Source organism: Acinonyx jubatus, chromosome A3 (assembly GCF_027475565.1).
Source record: "Acinonyx jubatus isolate Ajub_Pintada_27869175 chromosome A3, VMU_Ajub_asm_v1.0, whole genome shotgun sequence".
Lineage (NCBI taxonomy): Eukaryota > Metazoa > Chordata > Mammalia > Carnivora > Felidae > Acinonyx > Acinonyx jubatus.
The window spans coordinates 8639151-8660975 of record NC_069388.1 but is presented as its reverse complement, the minus strand read 5'-3'; the positions used below and the strand labels follow the sequence as shown (position 1 = coordinate 8660975).

The window sequence follows — 21825 nt, the reverse complement described above, 5'->3', positions numbered from 1 at the left end:
AAACAAAAGTATGGCTGTTCCCTGCTTCACCTTGAGTCGGCATTGTCTTAAAGGTAGACTTTGATCCCAAACTTGAGTCCTTTTCCATGGCGACGCTAACTCGAAGGACAGGATCTCCAGGTCTCTGTGGATGATCTCCCTGTCTCTGCTTGAGAGAAAACAGGTAACAGCGATCTGGTTCCTATGCAATTTAGGGAGGGCAAGGGATCGGTTTCCAGCATGCACAAAAGCGAGGTAAAGTGAACGATGATGACAAAATGTATGATAAGTAACCATCACGGCTCACTTACAGCTGTATGTTAGGTGCTGTAGGTGCTTTGCTGGTACTCATTCACTTCACGCTCACATCAAACCCTCAAAGGGAGATGCTGTTATTTTTTAATTTTTATTTTTTTTAACATTTACGTATTATTGAGAGACCGAGAGAGACAGAGCACGAGCAGGGGAGGGGCAGACAGAGGGGGAGACACAGAATCCGCAGCAGGCTCCAGGCTCCGAGCTGTCAGCCCAGAGCCCGACGAGGGGCTCAAACTCACAATCTGAGAGACGGTGACCTGAGCCGAAGTCAGATGCTCAACCGACTGAGCCCCCCGGGCGCCCCAGGAGATGCTGCTACTACCCAACTTTACAGTTGAGATAGCCAAAGTTCAGAGAGGCTAAGAAACTTGTCCAAGGCTGGTAATGTCCTCATCTTTGCCCTGGAGATGATTAGGAACGTAAGTTTTGGCATCTACGATCGCAGTTTTAGTTGGCCGGGCCCATACTGGTCCATTTGGTGGCTTTGTGCTGATGAGCACAAATGATGTGCTGATGAGAAAAAGCGGCTCCCTCAGGGCAGGTGGGCTGATGGCTCCCACTTGGCAAGCGGAGGAAGGACGAAGTTTGGGCAGAAACTCACTTCTCTGCCCTGGGTGTCCTTGCATAGGGCCACCCTGTATGCCTGCAGGGGTGCGTGGCTCCCGCACATGCTAGCTCTGAGACCACGAGCGGCACCCTCTGTGTCTTTGAGTCTCTGTTTCTTCATTTAAAAATCAGGTGGTGAGGGTCCGCACTGAATCTACCTGGCCTGTGGGAAGAACTAAGGAGGCAAAATCAAACATGAGATAGTTACATTGCACCTTCTGTGGGATCATAAACTCCTTGGCAACAGGAAGGAGTCATTTAGAGACTCGTTTTGAAATGCCATGGACTGTATATCACAGGAAAGGCTGTGGTGCTTCCTAAGAAGTAGATCATGTCTTCCATTCTTTTTTTATTTTATTTTATTTTATTTTATTTTTTATTTTTTAAAATTGACATCCAAATTAGTTAGCATCGAGTGCAACAATGATTTCAGGAGTAGATTCCTTAGTGCCCCTGATCCATTGGGCCCATCCCCTCTCCCACAACCCCTCCAGTAACCCTCAGTCTGTTTTCCGTATTTAAGAGTCTCTTCTGTTTTGTCCCCCGCCCTGTTTTTATATTATTTTTGCTTCCCTTCCCTTATGTTCCTCTGTTTTGGCTCTTAAAGTCCTCATATGAGTGAAGTCATATGATGTTTGTCTTTCTCGGACTAATTTCACTTAGCATAATACCCTCCAGGTTCATCCACGTGGTTGCAAATGGCAAGATTTCATTCTTTTTGATTGCCGAGTAATACTCCATTGTATATATATATCCCACATGTTCTTTACCCATTCATCCATCGATGGACACATGGGCTCTTTCCATACTTTGGCTACTGTTGATCGTGCTGCTATAAACACGGGGGTGCATGTGTCCCTTCGAAACAGCACACCTGTATCCCTTGGATAAATGCCTAGTAGTGCAATTGCTGGGTCGTAGGGCAGCTCTATTTTTAGTTTTTTGAGGAACCTCCATACTGTTTTCCAGAGGGGCTGCACCAGTTTGCATTCCCACATGTCTTCCACTCTTACCATTGAAAGATGTTGGTGCTTGAATCACTTGTACAATTAAGCTACGTTCCCAGGAAACTGCCTTCCTTGGATTGCTGCCTTGAATGCACTATATTGAAGTAACAGGGTCAATAACACTAAATTTAGGAATTGTCTTCAGAATGGCTTTCAGTGAGTCTGAATCCTTACAGATATTATGTGGGATGCTACACGCGAGAGTGTGGGAGTATCAGATGGCCCCCTGTGCATTGCAGAGCCGCCCCTTAATAGCTGTGGGATTTTGGACACATTTCTTTTTTTTTTTAACTTTTTTTTAATGTGTATTTATTTTTGAGAGAGAGAGAGAGAGAGACAGACAGAGCACGAGCAGGGGAGGGGCAGAGAGAGGGGGAGACACAGAATCCGAAGCAGGCTCCAGGCTCCAAGCTGTCAGCGCAGAGCCCGACTCGGGGCTCAAACTCATGAACCGTGAGATCATAAGCCAAAGTCGGACGCTCAACCAACTGAGCCACCCAGGCACCCCTGGACACATTTCTTAGCCATGCTCTGTATTAGTTTCCTCTTCTGTGAAATGGGGATAATAACAGCCTCTCTCATAGACCTATGAGGGGTAAATGAGAAAAATTCATCTAAGATGTGTCACATCATCCGTGGCAAATAGTAAGTGCTCAAAAAATGTTAGCTGGAAGGGGCACCTGGCTGGCTCAGCCGGTGGAACATGCGACTCTTTTTAATTTTATCTGAAGTTCATTTATTTATTTTGGGAGAGAGAGAGCACGAGAAGGGCAGAGAGAGAGGGGGAGAGAGAGAGAGAATCCCAAGCACTGTGACAATGCAGAACCCGATATGGGACTTAAACCCACAAACCGTGAGATCATGGCCTGAGTCAGAATCACGAGTTGGTTGCTTAACCTACTGAGCCACCCTGCACCCTTGCTTTATAGAATATTTGTACCGGCTCCCGAAAGTGGGTTCTAATTAGCTTAAACTATTTAGAGTGGTCCATTTCTTCTTATCAGTGATTAATTTATGTGATATATGACATCATTGATATATGACATCATTGATATATGACATCATTTTGGGCAATGAGATTTGAGGGAAAGTGTGACAAGGGTCTCAGGGAAAAAGTACTTTCTTCGTAAAGAGAGGCTCAAGAAACTGAAGAAAAAAAGAGTAATTTCTCTGCCTCTGGATGTGGTTGTATGAAGACGTGATGGCTGGAGCCATGCAACAGTATTGCGAACATGAGGGGGGCTGGCTTGGTAAGACCAGGCCCATCTGCTGGGGTTTGTAGAACAGAAAGATGGTAGGGGTGCCTGGGTGGCTCAGTCGGTTGAGTGTCTGACTGCGGCTCAGTTCATGATCTCCCGGTTCCTGAGTTCGAGCCCCGCATTGGGCTCTGGGCCGACAGCTCGGAGCCTGGAGCCTGCTTCGGATTCTGTGTCTCCCTCTCTCTCTGCCCCTCCCATGCTCACACTCTGTCTGTCTCTCTCTCTCTCAAAAATAAATAAACATTAAAAAAATTTTTTTAATAAGAAAAAAAAGAACAGAAAGCTGGTAAAAACCCATGTTATTCAAGAGGCCACTGAGCTGCTGAATTAGCTGAAGCTTCTTCCAGTTCTTCCAGATTTTTTTTTTTTTTTTTGTCAGTGGACAGAGTCCATACTGCTTCTCTCTTTATTTCTTTATTTTTTAATTAAAAAAGGTTTTTTAAGTTTATTTTGAACGCAGCACAAGTGGGGGAGGGGCAGAGAGAGAGGGAGAGAGAGAATCTCAAGCAGGCTCCCAGCAGCCAGCACAGAGCCTGATGCTGGGCTTGAACTCCTGAAACCATGAGATCGTGACCTGAGCTGAAACCAAGAGTTGGTCGCTTAACCCACGGAGCCACCCAGGCGCCTCTATTTTTAAATTTTTACTAAGTTTATTTTTATTTATTTTGAGAGAGGGAGTGTATGTGCTCATGTGCGTGAGGGAGGGGCAGAGAGAGAAGGAGAGAGAGAATCCCAAGCAGGCTCCACACTGTCAGCACAGAGCCCGTCTCGGGGCTCAAACCCACGAACCGTGAGATCATGACCTGAACTGAAATCAAGAGTCAGACGCTTAGCCTACTGAGCTATCCAAGTGCCCGTCTTTTTAAATTTTTATGAATTTTTTATATTTATTATTTATTTATTTATTTATTTTTCTTCTCCTTCTTCTTATTTTTCTTTTCTTAAATGCCTATTTTTGAGAGAGACAGAGAGACAAAGTGTGAGCCTGGGAGGGGCAGAGAGGAAGATGCAGAATCCGAAGCAGGCTCCAGGCTCCGAGCTGTCGGCACAGAGCCCGACGCGGGGTTCGAACTCACGAAGTGTGAGATCGTGACCTGAGCTGAAGTCGGACGCTCAACCGACTGAGCCACCCAGGCGCCCCTTGAACTTTTTATTTTTAAAGTAGTCTCTGTGCCCAGTGTGGGGGCTCCAACCCACAACCCCGAGATCACGAGTTGCACGCCCCACTGGCTGAGCCAGCCAGGCGCCCCTCTTTACTTCTCGACTGCCTCATTCTGTAGCGTGTAAGGTTCATGAGAGCAAGAACTTTTTGGTTCCTGTTGATAGATAGGTCTAGCTCCCCATATAGTGCCTGGTACACAGTGGTTGTTTTCTCTCTCTCTCTCTCTCTCTGTCTGCATATTGAATGTATATACTCTGGTGATTGAGTGCAGAATTAATTTGGTTCAAACACACCTGACTTTGAACTCTGACCCTGCCACTTGCTAGCAATGTGGGCCTGGTCAAGGGTGCTGCTGGGCCTCAACTTCTTCATCAGGAAAATGTTTTCCCAAAACCTGTCTCGGGGCGCCTGGCTGTCTCTGTTGGTCGAACGCGCGACTCTTGATCTCACGGTTGTGGGTTCAAGCCCCACGTTGGGTGTAGTGGTTGCTTTAAAAAGAATCTCTGGGGTGCCTGGCTGGCTCAGTCGGTTAAGCAGCTGACTCTCGATTTCCAAGTGGGTCACGATCCCATGGTTTGTGAGTTGGAGCCCTGCGTCGGGCTCTGTGCCGACAGCACGGAGCCTGCTTGGGATTCTCTCTCTCCTTCTCTCTCTCTGCCCCGCCCCTGCTCGCGCTTTCTCTTTCAAAATAAATAAATAAAATAATAAATACAACAATAAATTTAAAAAGGGATAAAATAAATAAATAAAAATAAAAGAAGTAAAAAAATTGGGACGCCCGGGTGGCTCAGTCAGTTAAGTGTCCAACTTCGGCTCAGGTTCCTGAGTTCAAACCCTGCGTCAGGCTCTGGGCTGATGTTCAGAGCCTGGAGCCTGCTTGGGGTTCTGCGTCCCCCTCTCTGCCTGCTCCTCCCCTGCTTGTGCTCTGTCTGTCTCTCTCTTTCTCTCTCTCTCTCTCAAAAGATAAATAAACAATAAAAAAAATTAAAATAAGGAAATGAAACTTAAAAAAGTATTAAAACAAATCTTCACAACAGCCTGTCGCATCCCCGAGTCGTTCGAGGTGTTCGAGACCAGAGTTAAGGAGTGTCAAGTTCTGAGGTGTCCTGGGGCCCCGCACCTGCTCGGCAGGAGCGTGACTGCTCAACAGGCAATAGTTAAAGGCCCTTGCCCTGGACCCAGGAGCCGCCCTCATTGCTTTTCCCAAAGTGAGTGTTTTGAAATATTTCATCGGGCAAAATGTGGGAGAATTGAGAAAAAGATGTAAACCTAAACAAATATCTCAAAACTGCTGTCTGCCCAGGTCAGCGGCAAGAAGCTGTGTGCATTCCGCACAAACAGATGTTAGTACAGGGGGTGTTGCCGCAGCGTGGGGCCACCGGCCGTCTGCACCGCAAATCTTGGAATTCCTCTCAAGAAAGGCATTGCTGTCTCTTCCCCCCCCCCAACCCCCCCCCCCCACCTCCCCAGGTTGACCAGCAGAAACACTGCTGACAGCAATGAGGGGAAAGGTTTATCCCACTTGGCTATTTTTAGCTCCCCCTTGATGTCTTGCATTTCACATTTTGAGCTTGTTTGCAAAGTTCCCTTCCAACCCAAATAAACCAGGTTCAGTAATGAAAGGACGCAGGTTACTGCTTTCTGATTCTCCAGGGAGCAGGCAAGGAAGCCAGGTTCCCTGTGGAATGTTCTGGGAGGGTGTCGGCCTCCGAGAGGATCCTGTAAGAGGCCAAGCTTCCTTCAGCACCCAGCTTTCTCTGGCCCCCTAAGATAATCCTCTGGACCATAATCTTTCAGGACTTTCTATTCAGATTCCATAAAATCTTTTTTTGGGTTTTCCTGTCCCCTGCTGGGAGTATCACTGCCATACCTGGTGAAAGAAAATACACCATTTTTATTCATTCATTCATTCATTCATTCTGCAAGTCAGCAAATAATTATCAGGTGCCTACTGCATGCCAGATACTGTGTTCAAGAGTCCCTGTTCTCGGGGCGCCTGGGGGGCTCAGCCGGTTGAGTGTCCGACTTCGGTTCGGGTCATGATCCCGTGGTTCGTGGGTTCGAGCCCCGTGTTGGGCTCTGTGCTGACAGCTCAGAGCCTGGAGCCCACTTCATATTCTGCGTCTCCCTCTCTCTCTGCCCCTCCCCCGCTCAGACTCTTTCTCTCTCTCTCTCAAAAATAAATAAACATAAAAAAAATTTTTTTTAAAAGTCCCTGTTCTCATGACACCTCTTTCTTTTTTTTTAATTTTTTAATTTTTTAAATTTTTAAAAAATTTTTATTAATTTTTTTATTTAACTATTTAACTTGTTTTATTTTTTATTTTTTTTTAAATTTACATCCAAGTTAGTTAGCAACATGGCACCTCTTTCTAATAGGAGAGCTAATCAAGCACTAATAAGTAAAAAAAAAAAATTTTAATCAATCCCAAATTGAACAGAATACCGTTATATTTATTCTAATTACAATGCATAAAATAACTATTATTAATACACGACAACCTCAATATAGGACTTATTACCTGCTGGGTCGTATCCGAAACTCTTCACATACCAACTCATGTCATGCCATTTATAAAATAGGGGAAATTAAGAAACCAAAACCTAAGTATCTTTAAAAAAAAGTTTTTAATCTTTATTTATTTTGGAGAGAGAGAGAGAGAGTGAGTGGGGGAGGAACAGAGAGAGAGGGAGACACAGAATCCAAAGCAACTGTTAAGTATCTTTTAGACGTCCTACGGCCAGTTTACTAACCAGTGGGATTTGAAGGTCAGCCGCGTGGATTTTAGAGTGCACCTTGAACCCCTACCACACACTCCCTATGATCTTGAAGACAGCACGTTGAATAAGTGACAAGGTGGAGTCAGGACCTGCCACGTCCCGTGAAGACGTCAGCGGGGTGATGACGGGGACTCGGCTTATGGATGGGGAGGGGGCCAGGCACAGACCGCAAAGATAAGAAGGGGTCAGAGGAGAGCCCTGCAGGTGCAGAGAGAGAACAGCAGATGCGCACACCAGAGGCAGGCAGGTAGGAGCCAAGCAATTTCAGGCACAGCGGCAGGCTCACGTGACCGGTGGGTGTGATGGGGACGAGCCGTATTGTGGGGACCCGAGGCTGCACAGGTAGGCAAGGGGATCTAATTCAAATACCACTCCTGGAAGAAAGCTGCCCGATGAATCGTCTTGCTCAGGCTTTGCGTCAGCTCGTGGGGGCTGGCCTTTGGGGCACCGCTCCAGGAGATGCAGAAAACCTGTTTCACATCATCTCTTGTGGTTGAAAACCTTTTCGAATCTTTCCTTTCCGAGCATCTGAGCATAATCGAGTCTCTCTGGAGTGATTGGTGGTCTGCCCTGGGCGACAGCTCCGGACCCGGTGACCTAAGATTAGCTCTAAAGAACTTGTAACGGTTTGCGCCACGCTTAAACGCTAACCTCAGGACTTCCCCGAAGCGATGTTTTCTTGGTTGTGGTTTAAAGACAAATTCTGAACCCCAGGTTATTTTCCTAGTATTTCTCTCCATCTCTCTCTCTCTCTCTTTTTGAAGTAGGCTTCACGCTTAGCACAGAGCCCCACGGGAGGCTCGAACTCACGACGCTGACCTCGAGACCTGGGCTGAGATCAGGAGTTGGAGGCTGAACCAACTGAGCCGCCCAGGTGCCCCTAATTTACATGATTTCTAAAAATGGGGCCCAGGGGCCAAAAATAGGAAGAAAGGAAGGTGAACTTCATACAGTTGGTTTCCAGTGAATCACGATTTTACTGTCAGCTGTGTATGCTTCCGGAGCGGGGACTCCTTGTGGACCTCTGGCTGTCACAGGTAGGTAACAGGTGTGAATGCAGGAAAAATAAATAGCCCGGCCGATGATCAAATATTTTGCAATGAAGAGATTATTCACTGGCCCTGCTTGGAATTGATGTAATTGGTTAATAGTCTGAGGAGAACAGCTGGGAAACATTGGTGGTCCTGACAGCCCATTTTTGTTGCTCTTCAGAGGGTAATATCTGGGGATTTTCACAGCACATTTGTTAAGAGGAAATGAAGAGTCCGGGCAGCCTGAGTGAGAATCCCCAGATTCCTGATTCTCAGCTATGTGACCTTGGGAAGTTACTTAACATCTCTGTGCTTCCATTTCCTCATTTGCAAAATGGGCATGAAAACAGCAGCTACTTTTTGCAGGGTTGTCCTGGGGATAATTGATACATCAATTCATAACTGATTAAACTGATCTAAAGAAGGGGGGGGTGCCTGGCTGGCTCAGTCAGTGGAGAATGTGACCCTTAGTCCTGGGGTGATGGGTTCAAGCCCCACGCTGGGCATAGAGCTTACTTAAAAACAACAACAACAAACAACAACATACTGATGTAAAGAAGTTAGCTCAGAGCCTGGTATGAGACCTCAATAAACATTTCTATGTGTGTTTTTTTTTTAATTTTTTTAATGTTTATTTACTTTTGAGAAAGAGAGAGACAGACAGACCGAACATGAGAGAGGGAGGAGCAGAGAGAGAAGGAGACACAGAATCCGAAGCAGGCTCCAAGCTCCGAGCTGTCAGCGCAGAGACCCACGCGGGGTTCGAACTCACGAAGGGTGAGATCATGACCTGAGCCGAAGTCAGACGTTCAACCGACCGAGCCACCCAGGCGCCCCTGTATGTTTCTTTTTCCATCTCACCCCTTCCGGCCCTCCGTCTGTGGCTGTAGCACTGCTGTCCCATGGCACGTCTCTGGATGACCTCGGGAGGGGGTGGAGTGGTGATCTCAAGGTCCACAGAGCAGCAACCAGGGAGGCCCTTGCAGAGAATTGCCCCCTTACAAAAGGGGCTTTGCCCAATGGCAGGGTTTCTATCGACATTCTGGGACAGACGATCCTTCATTGTGGGGTGTCTTGTGACCTGTAGGGTGTTTAGCAGCATTCCTTGTCCCTACCTGCCGGATGCCAGTGGTACCCCTGTCCCCACAATTATGACAGCCAGTTGTCAAGTGTCCCTTGGGGGGCAAACCACGTGATACCTTTTAGCTTTATTGTTAAAAACAATATTGAATTATATACCCTTCTCGCAGGGCAAAAAGAGAAAGAGAGCAGGAGAGTAAAGGATGGAAAGGGGAAGAGGAGGAGGGGAGGAAGGAAGGAAGGAAGGAATTCTACACAAATGGGCAGAGTAAAACCAAAACGAATTAGAACAAAGCACTCCTATCTATCACTACACAAGTTTTATGAAATACCCTTGAGAACTAGTTTTCTTACGTGTGAATTTGTAGATCGAAATATCCGTGGACCCAACCATGGCACGGATACTAAGAGCAAAACCTCCTAGATTAGCAATGATGGGGGGCGCCTGGGTGGCTCAGTCGGTCACGTGTCCAACTTCAGCTCAGGCCGTGATCTCACAGTTCATGAGTTCGAACCCTGCACCGGGTTGTCTGCTGTCAGTGCAGAGCCCGCTGTGGATCCTCTGTCCCTCTCTCTCTCTCTGCTCCTCCCTCGCTGGTTCTCTCTCTCTCAAAAATAAATAAATAAAAACAAATTAAAAAAAAAAATGATAGACTTGAATCTGAGCTATGTGACGGTGGCCAAGATACTTCACACCCCCAAACCTCAGTTTCCTCATCTGTAAATGGGAGTTACCATCGTACCTAACTCAGCACAGTGCCTGCAACATTCACTTACTGTGGGCTCTTCATATTTGCAAAAAATATTGCCAAGCACAGTGCTTTCCACAAATTAACTCAAGTACTGATCAGATGACCCTACGAATAACTATTGTTTTGTTCCCATTCTGTGGGTAATGAACCTGAAGCTTAGAGAGTAATGTTGGGGGTAGAGGGTTGGTGGGGGGGGGGCGGCCACACAACTAGGAGACACGAAAGCAGGCGAAGAGCATGGCAGTTAGCCCTCTCAATCGTTCTGCTATCCTGCCATCTTGTTTGCTTTATATTATTCAGAATTCTTTTTTTTTAAATTTTTTTTACATTTATTTATTTTTGAGAGACAGAGTGAGACAAAGTGAGAGTGGGGGAGGGGCAGAGAGAGAGGGAGACACAGGATCGGAAGCAGGCTCCAGGCTCTGAGCTGTCAGCACAGAGCCCGACACGGGGCTCAAACCCACAGACCGTGAGATCCTGACCTGAGCCGAAGTCAGATGCTCAACCGACTGAGCCACCCAGGCGCCCCAGAATTCTTTTTTTTATTTAAACATTTTTTTTTAATGTTTATTTATTTTTGAGAGAGAGACAGAGCACGAGCAGGGGAGGGGCAGAGAGAGAGAGGGAAACACAGAATCCGAAGCAGGCTCCAGGCTCTGAGCTGTCAGCACAGAGACCGACCCAAGGCTCGAACTCAGGAACCTCAAGATCATGACCTGAGCTGAAGTCCGATGCTCAACCGACTAAGCTACCCAGGCACCCCCGTAGAAAGCTTTTTAAAAGTTTTTATTTCAGGGGCACCTGGGTGGCTCAGTTGGTTAAGCATCTGACTTCAGCCCAGGTCATGATCTCGTGGTTTGTGAGTTCCTGCCCTGCGTCAGGCTCTGTACTGATGGCTCGGAGCCTGGAGCCTGCTTTGGATTCTGTGTCTCTCTCTCTGGCCCTCCCCCACTCATGCTCTGTCTGTCGGTCTCTCTCTCAAAAACAAATAAACATTAAAACAAACAATTTTTATTTCAATTCCAGTTAGTTAACATACAGTGTTGGAGAAAACTTTTTTTTTTAATTGGAGAATAATTGACACACAATACAATATTAGTTTCAGGTGTAGAATGTAGTGAGTTAATATTCACATACATCATGGAATGATTACCCCAGTAAGTCCAGTTATGATCTGTCACCATACAACTTGTTACAATATTATTGACTATATTCCTTACGCTGTACATTACATCCCCATGTCTTATTTATTTTTGTACCTGGCAGATTATAATCTTCCTCCCTTCATTTGCTTTATCCATCTCCCCACCCCCTCCCCTTTCCACGTTGTCACAGATGGCAAGATCTCATTCTTTTTTTTTTTATTAAAATTTTTTCAACGTTTATTTATTATTGAGAGACAGAGAAAGGCAGAGCACGAGCAGGGGAGGGGCAGAGAGAGAGAGGGAGACACAGAAGCCAAAGCAGACTCCGGGCTCTGAGCTGTCAGCACAGAGCCAGATGCGGGGCTCGAACTCACAAACGGCAAGATCATGACCTGAGTCGAAGTCGGAGGCTTAACCGACGGAGCCACCCAGGCGCCCCGATCTCATTCTTTTTGATGGCTGTCTACTATTCCGTTGAATGTATCTACGACATCTTTTTGTCCGTTTGTCTATCAATGGACACTTGGGTTGCTTCCTGCCATGCCTTGGCTATTGTAAATAAAGCTGTGACGTAGGTGGGCTTTCAGTGTTTTTGTTGTAGAAAACTTTTATTTTTTGTATCTTAAAATTTTTTACATGTTGATTTATTTTTAAGAGGAGAGAGAGAGAGAGAGTACAAGTGGGGGAGGAGCAGAGATAGAGGGAGACAGAGGATCCGAAGCGGGCTCTGTGCTGACAGCAGTGAGCCCAATATGGGGCTTGAACCCATGAACCATGAGATCACGACCTGAGCCGAAGTCGGACGCTTAACTGACTGAGCCACCCAGGCGCCCTTTGTTGTAGGAAACTTTTAACAGAGTACAGACATCGACTACAAAGTCCATTTTCATGACAGATTTAACCTCACATCGCAGATGATTAGCTCACTTGGAGAGGCGCTCTCGGGAAATATTATAAACTCCTTTCATGTAAAAGATAAGAAACACAGCCTATTAGGTCAGCCTCTACTTGAATTTAGATCTTAAAAAGCACATTAGCTAGAAGCCTCGACTCTGGTGAACAGAGATCAGACATGTGGTTCTAGAATTTACCGTATGTAATGTAAGAATATGGTAAATTAGTAAACATTAGTATATCTGAATCCTTTAAAAGTACATGTTTGCTTACCCTTTGAGAGTCTTCCCTCTGCTGATAGGAAGACATGAATTTTTGATGATGACATTTACTTTTTTAGAAAGTTGTATTAGCTACAAGGCCTTGCATAATCTCGCTCCTACGCGGTGTTGTGACATAATCTCATGTACCACCGTCTAGCTGCCACGGGAGACTTTCTGACGCTCACATACAAGCCCTTTCCTACCTCAGGACCCTTGCACGTACCGTCCCTCTGCTTGGAATGCTAGTCCTGCAGACCACGTATCAGTGGCCGGGGCCTCCTTGAATTTCTGTACGCTCATAATTTCTCCAGATGCCTTCTCCCAGCCCCTTCTTTCTCATTATCTGCTTTCGCTTTTCATAGCATCGCCACAACCCGATCTATCTTTACCTTTTAAATTGTTTATTGCCCATTTGCCCTAAAAACGTAAGCTCCTTGTCAAACATGTTTGTGTATCCCCAGGATCCCGGCACAATGTCTTGCGTACAGCAGGTGCTAAATAAATAATCTCTGACTTTGTTTTTGACTCTGTGAGTTTACACATAGGTGACCCACTTTGGGTTGCGATCACCTTTGATTTATAGGCAACTGAATCTTGCTTATTTCCGGTTGCCAAGGGTTGCCTTCTTGGCGTGACAGCACCAAAGCATTTGTCGTCTTGTGCAGCATGAGTGGGAAGCTGAAATGTCAGGTGACACCAGAGAAAGGATCGGTCATGGCAGCTCCTTGGACATAGACACATATTAAACATTCAGGGCGTCAGTAGAGGGCTGGCTCGGAGAGAATTCCATCCTTAACACATGACAAGTTGGGGTTTGCAGTCAAAGTCCACTTAGCAAATGTTTATTCTACCACGCACTTTTCTTTTGTTTCCTGTAAGTATAGCTTCCCCCCCTTCCAGGATTTGAGGTCAGAGAAACACGAGGAGGCTATTAACATATCAATGGAGGGATCGCTCCGGAATCTAGAATTGGGAATAATATTTGCATCTCGAGCTCAGAAGCCGCCCAGGCAAGCCTGCTCATGGATGGCCTTTAATTTCCCCTTAAAACAGTGCCTGTTTCCGAATAAAAGATTAATACAGGAGGAGAGCTCCGTTTGTCGCGTGATTTATACTCAAATGCTGCCTCCTTTCCTTTCAGGAGCACGATGCATACGCGACCCCACCCCTGAGCCGCTTGCATTCAGTTCCTCCAGAAAGATAGCCGCTGGTCACCAAAGCCTGCCGCTTAATTGAATTTGTCTTTGTCCCCTTGATCTTCACGCTGGCAAAAATGTGGGGTGGGTGGGATGTATCCAGAAAAACCAGACCTGAAAAACACAGCCGATCGCTAGGAGACGGAGCTGAGGAAAGAGATACAAAGTGCACTTCACAAAATGAAACTCAGGGATGCCATTTGGAAGGTGGGTCTGTGCTGTGCTTCTCTCTGCGTTAGGCATTACCAGCTTCTCCAGTATGGCCCCAGTAGAAACAGGGCGACCTAAGAAGTAAACTACTACTCTAGCTTGGAGCCCTTCTACCATTTTTTGTCTTGGCTGGAATTTCCATGTCGTTTGGGGGAAGAAAAACCCATGAGAGGAGAGGGAAGATTTCTGTTTTGTGGGAAGTTTGGAAACCTCTTTCTAGAAATGAACGGATGTGAGTAATACCACCCATCACTACTGGCAACGGGTTATCAAACGACTATTTTTTTTAACCGTCGCACTAACCGCCTTCTAGTCTTTACCTCGTTGGATATGGGCCCCGACACCGTGAGGAGGTCCTATTAATATTCCCATGCAGACAAGGCTTGAAGAAGTGTTGTCCAAGTCTGTAAAGAGGCAGAGCCAGATTTTGAAGCTGGGTGCATTTGATTCGAAAAATCTAAGGAGAAGTGGATGCAGGCAGGCGTGCCTCCAGGGACGTTTGTTTCTTTAACGTGGCAGACGGAGGAAGTGTTAGCTTTTCAGGCAGGCAGCCAGTTGGGACTAAAGGTCTTGAGCTTTGAATCCTAGGTGTGGATCCCGTTAACCTTGGCTCACCGACTAGGCACCACCACCATGTCCCATGGCCAGGTAGGATTCCTAAAGGCAGGTTTCTCGTAACGTGTTGACTTTGGTCATCCTACGTGGTCACGTGGTGACTGACGACACGGCAGAGATGCCCTGAGCAGAGAGGGAAGCTAGGTCGGTAAGAATTGGAATATGACAGTGACCCAGAGCAGAACTCCCTCTGACCCCGGCCGACAAGGACTACATCCCAGGGACTGATCAAAGGAATGACACTCCCAAGATGTCACTCACTGACAGTTCACAATTTTGCTCTGATCTTGGATAAACCCCACGATCCCCAAGGTTGGAGCTGCGTGTGTGAGAGGCAGCCACTGTGTCCTGTTTCCCTCCTTGGTGGGGGACACGTAGAAGAGTTTGCGATCTAGGGATCACAGTCGAGCTAGAATCAAGGCTCTGGTAGAAAGAATGAAATCAGATTTGGGAAGCTTAAAAGGGAACGCGCCTGCTTTTCTAGTTTGGGATAATGATTCCTAACTCCCTAAGTTTGTGACTGTACTTGCCATTCGCCTTTCCATTGATTGCTTCATGAACTCAAACCGGAAAAACAAACAAACAAACAAACAACCCAAAAGCAAAACGAGATATTGGTGGAGCTTTGATATGTGTACCCTCTGTTACAGATACTGGGCCTAAGACAGGAGGAGAGACCAAGCTGTAAACAGATAACACAGAACAAATAATTCCACAAATAAGAACTTAACGGCCATTTTGATGCATGCTTTGAAAAGAAATGAATACAGGATGCGGACTCTATTTGAGCTGCATCTAAACCTCTGTTTATACGTCCTGTCTGCCTGGGGTCCCTTTTCTGTTTCCCTCCCTGAAGCATGTTGCCTAAACTCGTAGACTTACTGTTCAACCGCAGGGTTTTGAATCCTGTATTCTCACTCCGTGGCTGCGTGGCCTCGGAAAAGTTACTGAACCTATCTGAGCCTTAGGTCCCTTAGGTGTAGAGTGAAAATAATAGAAATACTTCCAGAGTTATCATTAACACCAGATGAGATGACTTAGGTAAAGCACTTAGCCTCCGAAACAGGCACAAAGAGGGTGTTCATTAAGTCTAATCGTTGTCCCCGGTCTCTGAATGTGATAACCATGTTGTTTTCCCTCCCCCGGGCTGAAAGGCACCAGACTGCTTGCTCAAGATGTGACGAGGAGGGGGATTTAGACAAGAGGGTCCAGAAGCCTGGACCCTGCCCAACAGCTGTGTGTCCTTGGGCAAGTCAGATGGCCTCTCTGGACCCCCGTTTCCTTCATCCATAAAGGGAAACTCATAAATCTACTGGAGAATTCGAGTTAATTTAGCTCAGTAAGCGGCAGCTGCTATTATCGTGACTTCTTATTACTGTTTGACTCCGTGCAAAACATAATAATGCCCGACTCTGCCTTTTAATCCCACAGTTTGGGTGGTGTTTATGCATCAGTCTACAAAATGAGATTCTGAAAATCTTTCTCCATAAAGTGAATTGTCTTTATCCCTGACGCTTCTCTTGAGACCTCTTATTCGGTGAGTGAATAACAAGAGGGGTGTTAGATAAGGGATTTCGTCCTTCAAACACTTCCTTCATCTCCACAGTTGCCACGGAATTTGTGTCGTTTTTGCTTGGGCGATCAGATTACGTTTCATAAACAATATCTCCTATGTTTAAAAATCTTTAAACGGCCACTTGTAAGCAGCTTGACGTGGACTACAGTTAATGCCTTGTTTGACTTGGCTCTTCCTTCGTCCATGGGGCTGACGGTCAACTGGTTATGCCAGCGCCGGACTCCTAAGCAGAGACCCACGTTTTCCAGAAGCTTCTTGCTTGAAATAGTTCCTTCGTTTTCAGCAAATCAGCTATCCCTTGTAACTTTCCAGAGATGGGCATTTTTGGTGCTTTCGTAGATTTCTTGTTTTCCCCGGTATTCACCCTCAGTGTCCTTCTCCCAGCACCTTCCAAGTCAAAATTGTCAGCTCACCTGACCCGTCAGCACCCTGGGGCCACCGGGCAGAAGCGGGTATCTGAAGGTGTGTTTGTCAATGCAATTTTCACTAAGTTTTAATTTTCAAACTGAGGGATTAACCCTCCTTTTGTTTGGGGCGCCTGGGTGGTGGCTCAGTCGGGTAAGCGTCCGACTCTTGATTTTGGCTCAGGTCACCATCTCACGGTTTGTGGGTTCGAGCCCCGTGTTGGGCTCTGCGCGGACGGTGTGGAGCCTGCTTGGGATTCTCTCTCTCTCCCTCTCCCTCCGCCTCCTCCTGTTCTTTCTCTCTCTTTAAATAAGTAAACATTTAAAAAAAAGTCCCCTTTTGTTCATTGGAGCTCGTGTTTATGGGCTTCTCCCGTATGTGACTCGCTGGATCTGAGCTATCCACTTAATTCTCCAGTTCTCGACAGCATCTAGCGGGTTCTACCTGCAAAAATGTGTCCCCCCCCCCCACTCCGCTCCCACTACCGCGATCCGCTCTCAACCTACCTGCTTCGTGCTGACTCTCCTCGATCCATCGCTCACAGAGCAGCCCTGACGGCTTTGGAAAACGCACAGCAGATCATGCCAGCTCAGTGTTGAAAACCTTTCCATGGGTCCCCATTGTACTTCAGGCAAAAATGAAAATTTCTCTCCAGGAGGTCTGGCCCTTGCTTCCTCGACACATGGATTCCAGCCACCCCTGTTCCCGCTTGGAGCCACACTCCCCTCCTCTCTCCTGGACAAGTCAGACTTGTCTTGGCCTCAGGGCCTTTGCCCTTGCTTTTCTTTGAGCCTCAAGAGCCCTTGTCCCAGACACTAGCTTGCCGGGCTCCCTAGTACCTGTTAGCCGTCAGCAACACTGGCCTGTCCTCCGAGAGCCTTCTCTGGCGCGGCCTGTCCCTGCCCCAGCTCAAACAGCTGCCCTGGTCATTCTGTCCCAGAGCACTGAACAACACGTGGCATTGCCGCTTATTTGTTTTATTCTGGCTTCGTTTTCTCTCGGAGCGAGCTCCGAGCCTCAGCCCTCCTGACATGGGGCGCGGGCTAACTTTTCGTTGGAGGGACCGTCCTGTGTATCGTGGGGTGTTTAGCTGCTTGCGTGGCCCTCCCACTAGATCCCAGTGGCACTATTCCTGTGCCCCCCACTCAACCCCCCCCGGCTTGTGACAACTAAAAATGTCCCCAGACATTGCCAAATGTCCTCTGGGGGGGCAAAACTGGTCTCGGTGGAGACACGCTGGCCTAGAATCTGAAGTCTTACCTTGGCCTAAAACAACGCCTGGCACAGGAATGAGTAGGTAGGAGTTTACCTGTCAGAGCGAAAGAGCGTTCCTACCCGGTACGGTAGGTGATCCCGTCTCCACCACACAGAGCTGCGGAGGACCCGGAACCCGCGTGACCTGCCTGGGGACACAGCCGACAGGTGTTGGAGCTGGAGGCCACCCAAGGCAGTCAGACATCTAAGTTCAATCTCTTTGCTTCAGGCCACGTGAACACGCAGCCAATACGATGATAATGCTTTCTAAGCCTCTCCTTATCAAGCACCACGGAGTGCCACCATCAATGGCCTCAATTTACCCTACATTCTGTGCAGGAGAGACCATTCTTAGCACCTTATTCAGCGGATTTCATCTACTTTGTACCTAGTGCCGAGAAATAAAAATAGTGTTTTGACATCTGGTAGCAACACCCTCTTACAGAGAGAATTATTGTGGTTGTAAACACGTTGCTAGCTCTTTAAAACAATTCAAGCTTTGGAATAGTTGTCACATCCACATGGTTTGAAAGGAAAACAGTATAAAGAGGAATATAGTGAGAAGCCCCATTCCTGTTTCCATCGGACCCATCCTCTGATTCCTTTTGATGAGTTTGCTGGGTGTCCTTCAGAGCTGTCTCTTCGTTTTTGTTTTTTTCAGATTAAAAAAAAATTTTTTTTTAACATTTATTTATTTTTGAGAGACAGAGAAAGGCAGAGTATGAGCAGGGGAGGGGCCGAGAGAGAGGGAGACAGAGAATCCGAAGCAGGCTTCATCCAGGCTCCGAGCCACCAGCACAGAGCCCGACGCGGGGCTCGAACTCACGGACCGCAAGATCATGACCTGAGCCGAAGTCGGATGCCCAACCGACTGAGCCACCCAGGCGCCCCTGTTTTTTTAAGATTTTATTATTTAAAATTGTTTTTTATTTAAAAAAAATTTTTTTTTAAAGTTCATTTATTTATTTTGAGAGAGAGAGAGCGTGGGGAAGGGCAGACAGGGAGGGAGAAATCTGCACGGTCAGCACACAGCCTGACATGGGGCTTGAACTCACAAACCACGAGATTGTGACCTGAGCTGAAACTAAGAGTTGGACGCTTCACCGAATGAGCCACCCAGGGGATCCTTCCTTCTTTTTTAGAGCTGCAGAATATTCCACATAGGATCACAGTCAAATGTATTCAACCAGTTTTCTGTTGCGGGGTATTTGGGTTGTTTCTTTCTTGTCTGTGATGAACAGTGCTGACACGAAGAACCTCGGTGTCCATTATTTTCCCGAACCTATCGGAGAGACACGTGTGCGCGTGAGCCGGGAGGGGCAGAGAGAGAGGGAAAGAGAATCCCAAGCAGGCTCTGCGCTGGGGTTCGGTCTCATGAACCGTGAGACCGTGACCTGGGCCGAAACCAAGAGTTGGACGCTTAACTGAAGGAGCCACCCGGGGGCCCCACCCCCTGTTTTTTTTAAGCGCTCTGCCATGGTACATCTGTTAAAGGCTGTTGGGCAACAAATGAACAAATCTTATGTTAGCATTCAAAAAAAATATGAGTAAACCTGCTGAAAGATGTCTAGGCTTCTGTTATTGTCACACGTGTCTTTCTATGTCATTAGAACCAGTTCATTTTTACTGTTTGTATCTTCTCTTTTTCTAAAGGTTAAAGCAACCCACCAATTTGCCTGAAAGCTGTTTACACCGGGAAATGTTAAGGGTAAGCCGGCCACACGCTTGTATGATAGCCCTTCCTGCCAAGTGCCCAGCCCATGTTGGGAGGGCTTGCATTGTCTGTTAGCAAGAGAACCTGTCTCTGGAAATGGTAGCTTTCTCTCGATCGGCATGAAAGGCCTGCTTGGCTCTTTTCAAGTTGCTCAAATTCCTAGTAGGGCTCTGGTCCTGATTTCTTCCACCTGCTTTTCAAAATTGCAGGTGACTTCTCTCCCGGGTGCCTTGGTTGGTTACGTCTGCTGTAGGACGTCCATCGTGCCTGAATCAAGCTTCTTCACTCTGCTTCCCGGGGCCATTTCCCTGCAACTTGCTTGCATGCTAATTTCCAGTGGAACACTTTTTTTTTTTTAAATGCGTGTGACTCAGGACTCAGGCTCAGTGCAGCACTTAGGTGTGCGTGAGGGAATGCTAAAACGTTCTGGCCAGAAGAGAACAGCATGGCCACGAAGAAGCTGAGATCATATGCTGGGCTCAGATCATGGTGTGTGTGTGTGTTGGATGGCTACAAATTTATCTGGGGACTTGTGGAAAAAGGTATTAAAACAAATAGCCTCACAAGGAATTACTGCCGTGCAGGGCAGTGTTACATAGATTGGTGAATCTTTATGCATTTTGACATGTGTCAGTCTTGCTGGCTTTGGCTATGACCTACATTAGGCACTGACTCAAGGTTCTTCAGGGAGATGCATTAACCTACCAAGTCAGAAGGCATGATGGTTGAGATGGGCCAGCAAGCTATGACCCACGGGCCGAATCCCATTTACGTCCAGTTTAGTAACTTCATGGTCATGTGGGGGCTGCATATTTGAGCAGGATTTTGCCAGGCAGGTTGGGGAGGAAGAACACCCTCGCATGGGTTGGCAGACTACAGTCTGAGGGCCAAATGAGGCATACCGCCTGTGTTTGTACATAAAGTTTTATGTGAACACAGTCAGACCCCTTTGTTAAAGTATTGCCTACAACTGCTTTCGCTCTGCAAAGGCAGAGACCGTATGGTCCCCCAAGCCTAAAATATTTGCTGTCTGGCCCTTTACAGGAAAAACTGACCCTGCCCACCGCTAGGGTTGGGATTAAGCACTGAAGCTATGAATCAACAGCTTGCCTTCCAATCTCAAGGTTACTTGTTTCTGTGTAACCTTGGTTACATACCTATAAAATGGAACTATGCATATTCCTGGGTTGCTGTGAGAAGTAAATTCAATAATTATCATGATTCATTTTAATGAAAGACTTCCAGAGTTTTTCCCATATTCTTGATGCCCTGGATTATAATCATGCTGGATCTTTTCTGTCGTTATAAAATTTAAACGTCAAAAATATTTGAGGAATTTGGGCTGCCACCCTTCTCGTTCCAGGAATAAAAGTTCCCGAAATGCTTGCAGCGTATTTTCGGTGTATTTGATGTTGATTAGTGGAGCCCGTGGCAGCTTAGGAACTGTCCATTGGTATGTCTTTGGTCTAGTTGGGATCTCGTTTCGAGACTAAACCGTTAAGGTATACAGGTGAAATTTCTAGGACACAGACAAACTGGTAAGAGGGGATCAAGGTTCACAGTGGTCTCCGTAGAGTCAAATAAAGGATTTGGAGGAAACAAGAGAATATTTACCAGGGATTGATGTGGATTCTGGCATCAATTATTTAAGTCTGGGAATTGGGAGACTTGGCCAGACAGCAGTTCCTGGGAAGTAGATCTGGGGCTTCTAGCTGGCCACAAACTCAATTTGAGCCAGATGTATACAGCTGACAAGGAAACAGTCTTAGCCTGCATTAACGGAGTCGGTATACGCCTCGTGGGTTCAAGGAAGGTAAAGCAAGAAAACAACTGAAATGAGCTAGACAGCCCACATTTGAAGAAGCAACGTTAGTTATGGAGACAAATCACACGTTTGAGTGGAGATGTTGCCGAAGTTGTGTAGGCTGAGGGGGAGCTGGGGGCATAGTCAGGTTGTTGAGTAATCTGGGAACCGTCATACTGAGGAAATGCCTGAAGGTTCTACGGATGGTTCCCAGGAAAGGAGATGACCACAAGGGAAGAAAGAGCTTTTCAAAAGCTCTGAAGCTGCTTTGCTATCTTTATTGGGTTTTGGGGGGGAGGGTGTGTGGGGGGGAACCTCAGGGAGATAAATGGGAGGTACTCCATTTTGAGGGCATCAGCTCAGCTCACACTTTCCCCACCCCTCCCCCTTGCACCCAAGCCCACAGTTGCAAGTGGGAAGTCCCTGGCAGCCATGTTTGGTCATCACAATCCTGCCTTCCTGCTGACAGCTGATCGGACAAGGGAGGGAGGCCTGCTGGAAGCGGATTCTGTCTCTGGGGAATTTGAGATTTACCTTGAGGTACTGCCAGGCAGTCTGTGCATAGAATTGGACCTGTAGGGTGTCAGTCTGGGGCACCTGAGCGGCCCTGTGCCAACACGACAACGGAGTAGCCGAGAAAATCGATCTACGGACAGAAAAGAATGAGGCAGCCATGCCGAGAAGCAGAGGTGGAAGACAGCGGGTCTTGCCTGGCCGGATTCTTTCCAGCTTCCCATTTCGGGGTTTCACTTCTTCCTAAAGCCTAACTGCCTT

At 47.0% G+C, this 21825-nt stretch overlaps 1 long non-coding RNA gene across 2 annotated transcripts; it reads left to right on the top strand.

Annotated features, from left to right (window-relative positions):
* Window positions 1-28: 28 nt before the first annotated feature.
* LOC106970337 (uncharacterized) lies at window positions 29-19744 on the top strand. Of its 2 annotated transcripts, XR_008289036.1 has the most exons (4): window positions 35-163; window positions 7880-8149; window positions 15730-15835; window positions 19187-19744. It is a non-coding gene; the product is annotated as an uncharacterized LOC106970337 (long non-coding RNA). The 2 variants fall into 2 exon arrangements; XR_003416335.2 differs by lacking the exon at window positions 7880-8149 and having other exon boundaries at window positions 29-163.
* Window positions 19745-21825: the final 2081 nt, after the last annotated feature.